General features: G+C 34.2%; 1 protein-coding gene across 1 annotated transcript in view; it reads right to left on the bottom strand.

Moving 5' to 3' along the window:
- Window positions 1-11,337, bottom strand: part of Cln3 (CLN3 lysosomal/endosomal transmembrane protein, battenin) — a 97,925-nt gene extending 86,588 nt beyond the window's left edge. The window contains exon 1 of the mRNA XM_089102122.1: window positions 11,260-11,337. The gene's annotated coding sequence lies outside the window, so the exon portion shown is untranslated. The remainder of the gene's footprint in view (window positions 1-11,259) is intronic.
- Between the last annotated feature and the right edge of the window lie 377 nt (window positions 11,338-11,714).

Raw genomic sequence — 11,714 nt, forward strand, 5'->3', positions numbered from 1 at the left:
AAGAGGTATATAAGCTGCATCTAAAATGAGAGAAAAATGCATCATCTTTGAGGGTCCGTAAAGAGTAAAACTCTAGACAAGCTACTTTTTGCTATCTTAGAAAGGGGTTAGCTTAGGAAAATGAAACTTTCAATAATGAATCCCCGGCCAAAACAAAAAATTTCTGGGAAGGTATTGCCAAGCTACTATGTTAAGCTTTTTCTGATTTCTAAGTCTGAGAAATTTGCCTACTTGACAGGTCTATACTATACCTATTGGAATTTGAAAAAAAAATTATCTTAATTTTCAGTTTCCTTTTCTCTAGTTTTAGTTTTGAAAATGCAATTCCCCTGTTATTTGAGTAGAATTTTAAGCCATATTAATGTTTTTTTTCTAAATTTAAGAAATGTATTTGCAGATTTTTGAAACCACATAAATTGAGATGGAGCAAATTTGTCAAGCTGAAAATAATTTCTTTGTACTTCATTTAAGCAGAAGATCTATTTTGCAAGGTTTCAAGTTTAAGACAAAGATTTTTAAAAGATCAGTGCCCTCTAGAGGGAGGAGTGGAGGTAGGTACTTCAAAATAACTTCCTGGGATATGGGCATACTTTAGTCTATAGGTCTATCCCTCAAAGTTTCAATTTCCTAACTTAACCCCTTTCCAAGATAGCAAAAAGTAGCTTGTCTAGAGTTTTACCTCTATAAAGGCCTTAAAATTGAATTTGCAGGTAAACAATTATCATATTCAGAAAAAGCATAAAATGAGCAATTGACTGGTATGTTCAGGGAGTATACCCAATAGATAATATCTAAAAATTTGTATTCTATAGAATGTAAAAATAATATCCCACCATACTTAGTTATTGCCAAAATTATCCAACTAATTAGCTATCTGAAAAATCCTTTTAAGCAAATAAGAAATTATCTAACTAGGACAATAATTAAAATTTAAAAGAAAAATAGTTTTATCTTGCTAGCCAAATACAATAAAGCATAAGAGCCAATTTAGTATCTCGAACTAGGTGGATAATACTAAATAATTAAATAAGTAGTAAATAATTAGATTCATTCAGGGTTCCCTTCAAATCTTTTGGTAATCTGCAGTGGGCCACATAGGGCCAATTTAGCTAAGATGAAAGTGAAAATGTCATTTGTTGCCTTTTTATGCTCTTTTATAATTCAAGAATTGCTTCTGAGGCTAGTTGCATCTTGAGCCCTTAAAGGGGCCCTGAAGGTATTTTTATATGAATAATGAAAGAGCATAAAAAAGCATCAAATGTTTTCAGTTTCATCCTAGCTAAACTATATGGCCAAATGCTAATTTACCATGAAATTTACCTGGTAAATATATATCAAATCATATTATTGAGTGACAACTAAAGTGAATATACCACTTGATGCCTTTTTTAAGCTCTTTACAAATATAATAATCATTTATTGGAAATAAAGGTAAAATTCTACTTTAGTTACTTTTGGCTATCTTGGAAAGGGGTTGGGTTAGGAAAATGAAACTTTCAGGGATGGATGTACATGCTAAGGTTTGTCCCGGGAAGGCACTTTGACGTACCTACCTCCACTCATCCCCCCCTCTATTTAATGGTAAATTACTGCATATTACTAGTTGTTTTTAACTCATATTTCATCCTATATTACTATCATAAATATAAATCACTGCTTACCTTACACAACTTCTGCTTTTAACCTTGTTCATTAAAATATTTTCCAAAATTCTATTTAAATCCTAAGCCATTTAATTTTCAACCCATGCCGACTTTCTTTATGGTATATGAAACCAGGTTTGTTGTGATGTCACACTTGCCTTATCAGAAACCCTTAAGGGTAGCAGGCACATGCCAAACAACTCTGTTGATAAGACCATTTAAACTGTATTAATTAGGGAAAGGATTTGACAAGAGAGGCCAGTAAAAATAACCTAATCCTTTTTAGAGGACAAATCATGTCATGGGAAGATGTTTTTGAAATTCCCCTTCCACCCAAACTTAAAATTTTCTAAAATTCTACTTTAGAAGCTTTTAAAATATTTCTTTAGTAATAAAAGATACAGTGCTAAAAACGTCATAATCGACTTCAGAGGACGCGTTATATAACGGGAAGAGGTTGTTGAAATCACCCCTCCCCCCAAACTCATAATTTTCTAAAATTCTGCTTTAGAAGCTTTTAAAATATTTCTAAAGTACTTAAAGATACAGTGCTAAAAATATCAGAATCAACTTCAGAGGACACATTATATCACGGGAAGAGGTTTTTGAAATCACCCTTCCCCCAAACTCAAAATTTTTCAAAACTCTACTTTAGAAGCTTTTAAAATATTTTAAATATTTCTAAAGCACTACGACATAGAGCGCTACAAACATCTGAATCAACTTTAGATGATAATTTATGTCATGGGAAGATGTTTTTGAAATCCCCCTTCCCGCCAAACTCAAAATTTTCCAAAATTCTACTTTAGAAGCTTTTTAAATATTTCTAAAGCACTAATAGATAGAGTGCTAAAAACATCAGAATCGACTTCAGAGGACACGTTATATCACGGGAAGAGGTTTTTGAAATCACCCTACCCCCAAACTCAAAATTTTCTAAATTTTTACTTCAGAAGTTTTTTTAAATATTTCTAAAGCGCTAAGACATAGAGCGCTACAAACATCAGAGGACAATCTTTAGAGGACGAATTATATTATGGGAAGATGTTTTTGAAAATCCCCCTTCCCCCCAAACTCGAAATTTTCCAAATTTTTACTTTAGAAGTTTTTTTTAAATATTTCTAAAGTGCTAAGACATAGAGCGCTACAAACATCAGAGGACATTTTTATAGGACAATCTTTAGAGGACAAATTATATTATGGGAAGATGTTTTTGAAATCCCCCTTCCCCCCAAACTCAATATTTTCCAAAATTTTTACTTTAGAAACTTGTTTAAATATTTCTAAAGCGCTAAGACATAGAGCGTTACAAACATCAGAATCAACTTTAGAAGACAATTTATGTCATGGGAAGATGTTTTTGAAATCCCCCTTCCCCCCAAACTCAAAATTTTCCAAAATTCTACTTTAGAAGCTTTTTAAATATTTCTAAAGCTCTAATAGATAGAGTGCTAAAAACATCAGAATTGACTTCAGAGGACACGTTATATCACGGGAAGAGGTTTTTAAAATCCCACTTCCCCCCAAACTCAAATATTTCCAAAATTTTACTTTAGAAGCTTTTTCTAATATTTCTAAAGCACTAATAGATAGAGTGCTAAAAACATCAGAATCGACTTCAGAGGACACGTTATATCACGGGAAGATATTTTTAAAATCCTCCTTCCCCCCAAACTCAAAATTTTCCAAAAATTCTACTTTGGAAGCTTTTTAAATATTTGTACAGCGCTAAGACACAAAACGTGCAGAAATTATTTGAAAAAAACTACGTTTTTAAAGAGTTAAAGAGGCTGAATCACAAGTTCGAACGATAAAACGGACAGGGGTTAGGAGGTACAGTTGGGGGTGTGTCGCCCCTCAAACTCCCGCTTTTGCAGCCTTTAGATAAAAAAAAAACAAGTTTTTAAAACTGAAAGTAAGGAGCAACATTAAAACTTAAAACGAACAGAAATTATTCCGTATATGAAAGGGGCTGTCCCCTCTTCAACGCCTCGCTCTTTACGCTATAGTTTTTTTATTGTTTAACAAAAATAGAGTTGTGAGAAAGTCAAACGTTAGCGTAAAGAGCGAGGCGTTGAGGAGGGGAAAGACCCTTTCATATATGGACTAATTTCTGTTCGTTTTAAGTTTTAATGTCGCTCCTTACTTTCAGTTTAAAAAACTTTTTTTTTGTTAAAGGCTGCAAAAGCGGGGGTTTGGGGCGGCAGCCCCCCAACTGTACCTCCTCACCCCTGTATGTTTTAAGGTTCAAACTTGTGACTCAACCTATTTAGTCCCCGCCCGCCCCCTCCCCCTGCGATAAAATACCCATGCAGCTAACCTTTCCACCCTTGAAAGAAAAATTTTATATAAGTTCCAGCATTTTCTACATATTTTAAATTGCGGATGTAAAAAAGAAAAGCAAAATTTCTCAACATTATAGGATTAAACTATTTGAATATGTTTTATGTGGTTACCCAACTCAAAATGTTAAGGGGTTTACAAAAAAAAATAATCAAAACGAATATAGATTATTCGGTACTTGTGCATTATAAATAACCCATTGCTATAGACTGTACAAGGAAACCAGACAAACGGGTATTTGTTAGACAAATGGATCAAAAAACTTGATTTCTTATTACGTTTACAATATTTAAACTGTTGTTTTTTTGGGTTTAGGGAGGGAAAAAAGTATCTAGGTTAGATTACGTATTTAATATATGCTATAATTTACCTCCACTCCTAATGTGCAAATATGTTGCCCAAATTTGTTTCTAGACTATTATATTCATCCTATTTTATTTTATTTCATTAGCAGTAACCAAACTTAACTTCTTTCATGTATGGTGGTGGGTTATTTATAATGCACAAGTACCGATTATTCTATAGTTAAATATTTACTTCCGCCCCCTCTCTCCCCCTCCCTATTTACACGTCAATAATGTCGCGTAGCTTCAAGAATGAAGATTGCTGCACTAAACTATTTGGAAAAAAACATTTGGATTGCTTTAAGAACAAATGGGGTTAGATATCGTAAATTGCTATATTTTCTGTTACAACGTTTTAAAAATTAACTAGTAAATAATACCCATAAAAAACAAATTAGTTGGGGTTATAAAGCTCCGATATATGTTTCATGAAATGGTGCATTCTCGAGGAGATTGAATTTTTTTTTTTTAAATAGTGCTCTGCTAGATATCCTTCCATATGTTCTTCTCTTCTGCCATATTTGGGTATATTTTCTCGAACTTCAAGCCAGTGTCTTTCGATGTTTTGTGTGTGAGCACCTGTTGCAGCGTCAACAAAATTTATGCTGTGGTTGACGTGTAAATGCTAATAGCCCTGGCTAGCCAGGCAATCGTAGGCCCTCCAACAGTCACTGATAATTGTTGTCCCTGGCAGGATTCGGTTTTGGATAATTCCCAACAACTTGGCACTACTTCTATCCGGCACAGAAACCATGAATGAATTACCAGTTCCTCGCTCTATTCCACCAAACACTCAAGCATCCGTGACAGTCTGACCACGATTATATTTACGCTTCCCAAATTTGGCTTCATCTATCTCAACAATGACTCCTTCTCCTCCCAAAGGAGCGGAGTTTGAATGACATATGTACATACAAACCTCTCTGTAGAACTGGCTCCAATCCACAAAGGTTTTTTTTTTACAACAAATAACATTTTTGATCATAAAATTCTCCCTTGGAGGCGGTATTTGAAGCCAAATCATCAAAAAACGGAAATTTTCTAGCAGATAAAGGTGTGAACCAGCCATCCATGTTTTGTCATAGAACGATTTTGAAAAATTATACTTTACCTGAGAATATTCGCGGCTACTTCGGATAGGTATAAGCCTAGACTTCTGGCAACAAAACGAATTTCTATATTTTACGCAAATCTGGCCACAGTTATCATAATTCCTGCTTCTCAATAACATGCTATGGTTATAATACAACTCTAAGACTGCCTCGACAGTAGAAAATTGAATCATTTGGCTTCTTTAGTCCCAGATTGCAGAAATTTAACTTTGGCAGAAACCGTAATGCTTTCAAGTCGGCACTGATGTTTGTTCAAAAAAAAAAAAACTTAAATGAAAGATTGCATTTACTTTATACAAGGATGTTCTTTTTTTTTTTTTTTTAGTTAACAAAATTTACAGATACCTCGCTATTCTTCTTTAATTTTTTAGTAGCCCAATTACCTATAAATAATTATTTTCTGACTTCAAACTGTCCAAATGCTTTACCCCCCGGGGAAAATATCCCCCCCCTCCCTTGGAAAAGAAGACTAGAACTTTACAAAATTTTGAGTTTGGGGCGAAGGGGGATTTCAAAAACTTCTTCCCATAATATAATTTGGTCTCTAAAGTCGATTCTCATGTTTGTAGCGCTCTATGTCTTAGCGCTTTATAAATCTTTGAAAATCTTTTGAAGTAGAATTTCGGAAAAATTTCGAGTTCTGGGGGATGGGGTATTTTAGAAACATCGTCCCATGACATAAATTGTCCTCTAAAGTCGAATCTGAGGCTCTTAGCGCTCTATCTATTAGTGCTTTAGAAATATTTAAAAAGCTACTAAAGTTTCTTTAACATTCATCCATTTAAACTTGTTTACTATATAACTGACCTGCTTAGGAAACCCGTTTGTGATGTCACAACTTTGCTTATCATAGCATGCAAATGCCATGGGGTTGAAGAGTGTGTTGATAAGCCAAGCCATTTAAACTGTATTAATTAGGAAAAAGATTTGACAAGAAATAGCCTTGACCACTAAAAAAAATCGAAATTTTTTTTAGAGGGCAAATTATTTTATAAGAAGATACTTTTATTTTCATAGGTCTATGCGCTGATGCGGTTTATGTTAAGTTTATTGAAACAATAGCACGGACTTTGTGTAGTTATAGACTCTCCATAAAACATTTAAAATTGTAAAGATGTACCTTAGCCAGGGGGGAAGTTGTGTTTAGGGTGGATTCTTGAGGGGAGAATCTTCCGTTAGGAGAGAAATTTCAGATGAGTGAATATTCTGGGGGAAATGTTACACTAGGGGGTATTGACCGAATTACTATATGAAATTCTTTTTAATTGTTTTACATTCTCTTTGCAAATTTTTTTATTTGGAGATGTTCTGGAGGCTTTTTTCTGTGAGTTTTGTTTTTTGAGAAATAATTTCCATGGAAGGAGGCATTTCTGGAGTGGCCAAGAAACCGATATATAGATTAAAGTCTTATTCCAATGAAAAAATGCTAAGGAGAATTTTCCAGGGTGAATTGTCCACAAGCAATTTTACAGAGAGGGGGGATTCTCAGCGAGGAAAGAATTGTCTGGAGGGAATTTCACGGGGGAGGTGCACTTTACGTTGGATGAAATAGCCCCTCCTCAATACCTTATTCTTTATGCTAAAGTTTGACTGTTTACTAAAATAGAAAAAAGGGGCTTTTTAATTAGAATAGGAAGCTTTTTAAAAGTGCTAACAGCTTTAGTGTAAAGAGCAACGTATTGAGGAGGGGCAACCCTTCATATCCGGAATAAATATGCTAAAACTAATAAGCCAATTGTGTTTTAATTTTTCATGCACTGGGAGCCAAAATCAAACCAGCATTAGTTGAAAATGTTCAGAAATTAAATAAAAACAAGTTTTATTAACTGAAAGTAAGGAGCGACGTTAAAACTGAAAATGAACAATAATTATTCCGTATATGAAAGGGGCTGTCCCCTCCTCAACCCCTAGCTCTTTACGCTAAAGTAACGTAAAGAGCAAGGCGTGAAGGAGGGGACAGTCGCTTTCATATACGGTATAATATACAGTATACGGTATATTTTAACTTTCAGTTAAAAAAAAACTTGTTTTTATTACTTAATCTCATAAAGACAATACTTTTGTCAGCATATGAAGAACCATGTATATTGCAATTATATATGTCTGGTTTATATGCAAAGTAACACAAGAGATGAAAATTAACATACAAGAGAGTAGTGAAGGATTATGGTATACAAAGTAATATTTGGCAGGGATAGTCACTAGTGATAAATCACAAGGAGTGGCAACATGATTGGATGATGTTCGGGGATTTGGGGGACCAAATTTTTGTTGGGGTGGCACATAGATATTTGGGGGAATCTCTGAAAATTTGGGTATTGTGCAAGCCCAGCTTGATTTCTAATCAGGAAAATCAAAATACTTAAACCACACGAGAAAAGAAACGCTTTGACTTTGCAGTTGATGCAATAAAGAATTGCCGCAAAATTAATTCAAAGTCAACCAAACACCGCCGCCTCTTCCAGCGGCACGCCAGCAACGTTGTGACACTTCAGTGGCAGTCAACCGAGCCTCTCATCTGGCAGCATTTGGTTGATGTGCCAGCATGGTGCTGGGGTCTAGGTAAGACACAGATCACTACAAACATCAGAATCAACTTAAGAGGACAAGTTATGTCATGGGAAGATGTGTCTGAAATCCCCCTTCCCCCTAAACTCAAAATTTTCAAAATTCTACTTTACAAGCTTTTTAAATATTTCAAAAGCGCTAAGACACAGAGCGCTAAAACATCAGAATCTACTTTAGAGGATAAATTATGTTATGGGAAGATTTTTTTGAAATCCCCCTTCCCCCAAAAACTCAAAAATTTCCAAAATTTTACTTTAGAAGCTTTTTTAAATATTTCTAAAGCACTAAGACATAGAGCGCTACAAACATCAGAATCGACTTCAAAGGATACGTTATATCACGGGAAGAGGTTTTTAAAATCCCCCTCCCCCCACAGAAAAATACCCCCGTGGAAAATAAGTCTTTTCAAATTTCAAATTATCAACCACATTTTAGTGTATGAAGGGGGAATGGAATGAATGGTACGGGGGATTTAAAAATCATCTTCCCATAACATAACTTTTCCTCTGAAGTCGATTCTGATATTTGTAGCACTCTATCTATTAGTGCTTTAGAAATATTTAAAAAGCTCCTAAAGTAGAATTCTAGAAAATTTTGAGTTTGGGGGTAAGGGTATTTTAAAAGCCTCTTCCTGTGATATAACGTGTCCTCTGAAGTCGATTCTGATGTTTTTAGCACTCTATCTATTAGTGCTTTAGAAATATTTTAAAAGCTTCTAAAGTAGAATTTTGGAAAATTTTGAGTTTGGGTGAAAGGGGGATTTCATAAATATCTTCCCATAAGATAATTTCTACTCTTAAGGTAATTCTGATGTTTGTAGCGCTCTATGTCTTAGTGCTTTAAACATATTTAAAAAAGCTTCGACAGTAAAATTTTGGAAAATTTTGAGTTTGGGGAAAGGGGGATTTTAAAAACCTCTTCCCGTGATATAACGTGTCCTCTGAAGTTGATTCTGATGTTTTTAGCACTCTATGTCTTAGTGCTTTAGAAATATTTAAAAAGCTACTAAAGTATAATTTTAGAAAATTTTGAGTTTGGGGGGAAGGGGGATTTAAAAAACATGTTCCCATGACATAAATTGTCCTCTAAAGTCGATTCTGATGTTTGTAGCGTTCTATGTCTTAGCGCTTTAGAAATAATTTAAAAAGCTCCTAAAGTAGAATTTTAGAAAATTTCAAGTTTGGGGGGAAGGGGGATTTTCAAAACCTCTTCCTGTGATATACAGTGTCCTCTTAAGTCGATCGTGATGTTTTTAACACTCTATCTAATAGTGCTTTAGAAATATTTTAAAAGCTTCTAATGTATAATTTGGGAAATTTTCGAGTTTGGGGGGACGGGGGATTTAAAAATCAACTTACAATAAAAAAATGTTTACTCTAAAGTTGATTGTGAGGTTTTTATCGCTCTCTCTATTAGAACTTTATAAATATTTAAAAAGAACTTCTAAAGTAAAATTTTAGAAAATTTCGAGTTTGGGGGGAAGGGGGATTTTCAAAACCTCTTCCCGTGATATAACGTGTCCTCTGCAGTCGATTCTGATGTTTTTAGCGCTCTATGTTTTAGCGCTTTAGAATTATTTAAAAAGCTCCTAAAGTGGAATTTTAGAAAATTTTGAGTTTGGGGGGAAGGGGGATTTTAAAAACCTCTTTCTGTAACATAATTTGTCCTCTGAAGTCGATTCTGATGTTTTTAGCACTCTATCTATTAGTGCTTTAGAAATATTTTAAAAGCTTCTAAAGTAGAATTTTTGAAAATTTTGAGTTTGGGGGGAAGGAGGATTTAAAAATCCTCTTCCCGTGATATAACGCGTCCTCTGAAGTAGATTCTGATGTTTTTAGCACTCTATTTCTTAGAGCTTTAGAAATATTTAAAAAGCTCATAAAGTAGAATTTTAGAAAATTTTGAGTTTGGGGAGAAGGGGGATTTTAAAATCCTCTTCTCGTGATATAACGTGTCCTCTAAAGTTGATTCTGATGTTTTTAGCACTCTATGTCTTAGTGCTTTAGAAATATTTAAAAAGCTCCTTAAGTAGAATTTTAGAAAATTTTGAGTTTAGGGGGAAGGGGGATTTTAAAAACCTCTTCCCGTGATAAAACGTGTCCTCTGAAGTTGATTCTGATGTCTGTAGCGCTCTATGTCGTAGCGCTTTAGAAATATTTAAAATATTTTAAAAGCTTCTAAAGTAGAGTTTTGAAAATTTTTGAGTTGGGGGGGAGGGGGGAGTTCAAAAACATCTTCCCGTGATATAATGTGTACTCTGAAGTCGATTCTGGTGTTTTTAGCACTCTATCTTTTAGTACTTTAGAAATATTTTAAAAGCTTCTAAAGTAGAATTTTAGAAAATTTTAAGTTTGGGTGGAGGGGAATTTCAAAAACATCTTCCCATGACATAATTTGTCCTCTAAAAAGGATTAGGTTATTTTTACTGGTCTCTCTTGTCAAATTCTTTCCCTAAATAATACAGTTTAAATGGTCTTATCAACAGAGTTGTTTGGCATGTGCCTGCTACCCTTAAGGGTAAGGGTTTCTGATAAGGCAAGTGTGACATCACAACAAACCTGGTTTCATATACCATAAAGAAAGTCGGCATGGGTTTAAAATTAAATGACTTAGGATTTAAATAGAATTTTGGAATATATTTTAATGAACAAGGTTAAAAGCAGAAGTCGTGTAAGATAAGCAGTGATTTATATTTATAATAGTAGCCTAATATAGGATGAAATATGAGTTAAAAACAACTAGTAATGTGCAGTAATTTACCATTATATAGAGGGGGGGGGATGAGTAGAGGTAAGTACTTCAAAGTACCTTCCCGGGACAAACCTTACCATGTACATCCATCCCTGAAAGTTTCATTTTCCTAACCCAACCCCTTTCCAAGATAGCCAAAAGTAACTAAAGTAGAATTTTACCGAAATAAATTTCAGCCCCCACCCCTATATATACCAATTCAGGGTATATATTTGCACATTAGGGGGGGGGGGGAAAGTTTAAACTTCCCTCTCATTTACATCAGAAACAAAATTACCCCCAGCCCCCTAATGTGCAAATATATACCCTGGATTGATATATATAGCATAGGGATGGGGGCTAAAATTCATTTCTGACAAAAATTATTATTATATGTGTAAAGAGCATAAAAAAAGGCATCAAGTGGTAGGCTATAGCCTATTCACTTTAGTCATAACTCAATAATATGATTTGGTAAATATTTACCATTTATTCACCCCCTAATGTACAAATACATACCAATAATGTGCGAAAGTTTAAAAACTTTCTTCAGTCTGGTCTTTTTTCTATTAGACGTACCTTCTCTCAAATTCCAATTCCACCTTTCCAGGAGTTCCTAGCTCAGAACCAGGGTTGCCACCGTCAGTAAGATTTTACTAGATCTAGTAAAAAAAAATAGTAAATTTAGAGGATCTAGTAAATTTTCCGAAATATAGTAAAAAATAGTAAAAAGTCATGATTTATAGTAAACAAAACTTTTTTTTTTATTTTCCATGAATTCAGGGGAAAAAATTATCGTAAACATATGACAATTTACGATTTTTGCTTGTCCTTCTTACAATTTACAATTTTGCTTGTCTGTCTCAGAGACAGACAAGCAGTCACCTATTTCCATAAACTAACACTTCACTTCCGGCGTCTAAAGGTCGCCAAAATCAGATTTCTGTGTATCAAATCTTAGCAACTAAACATGA

Source organism: Artemia sp. Qi Xiang Cuo, chromosome 16 (genome assembly GCF_049724085.1).
Source record: "Artemia sp. Qi Xiang Cuo chromosome 16, ASM4972408v1, whole genome shotgun sequence".
NCBI lineage: Eukaryota > Metazoa > Arthropoda > Branchiopoda > Anostraca > Artemiidae > Artemia > Artemia sp. Qi Xiang Cuo.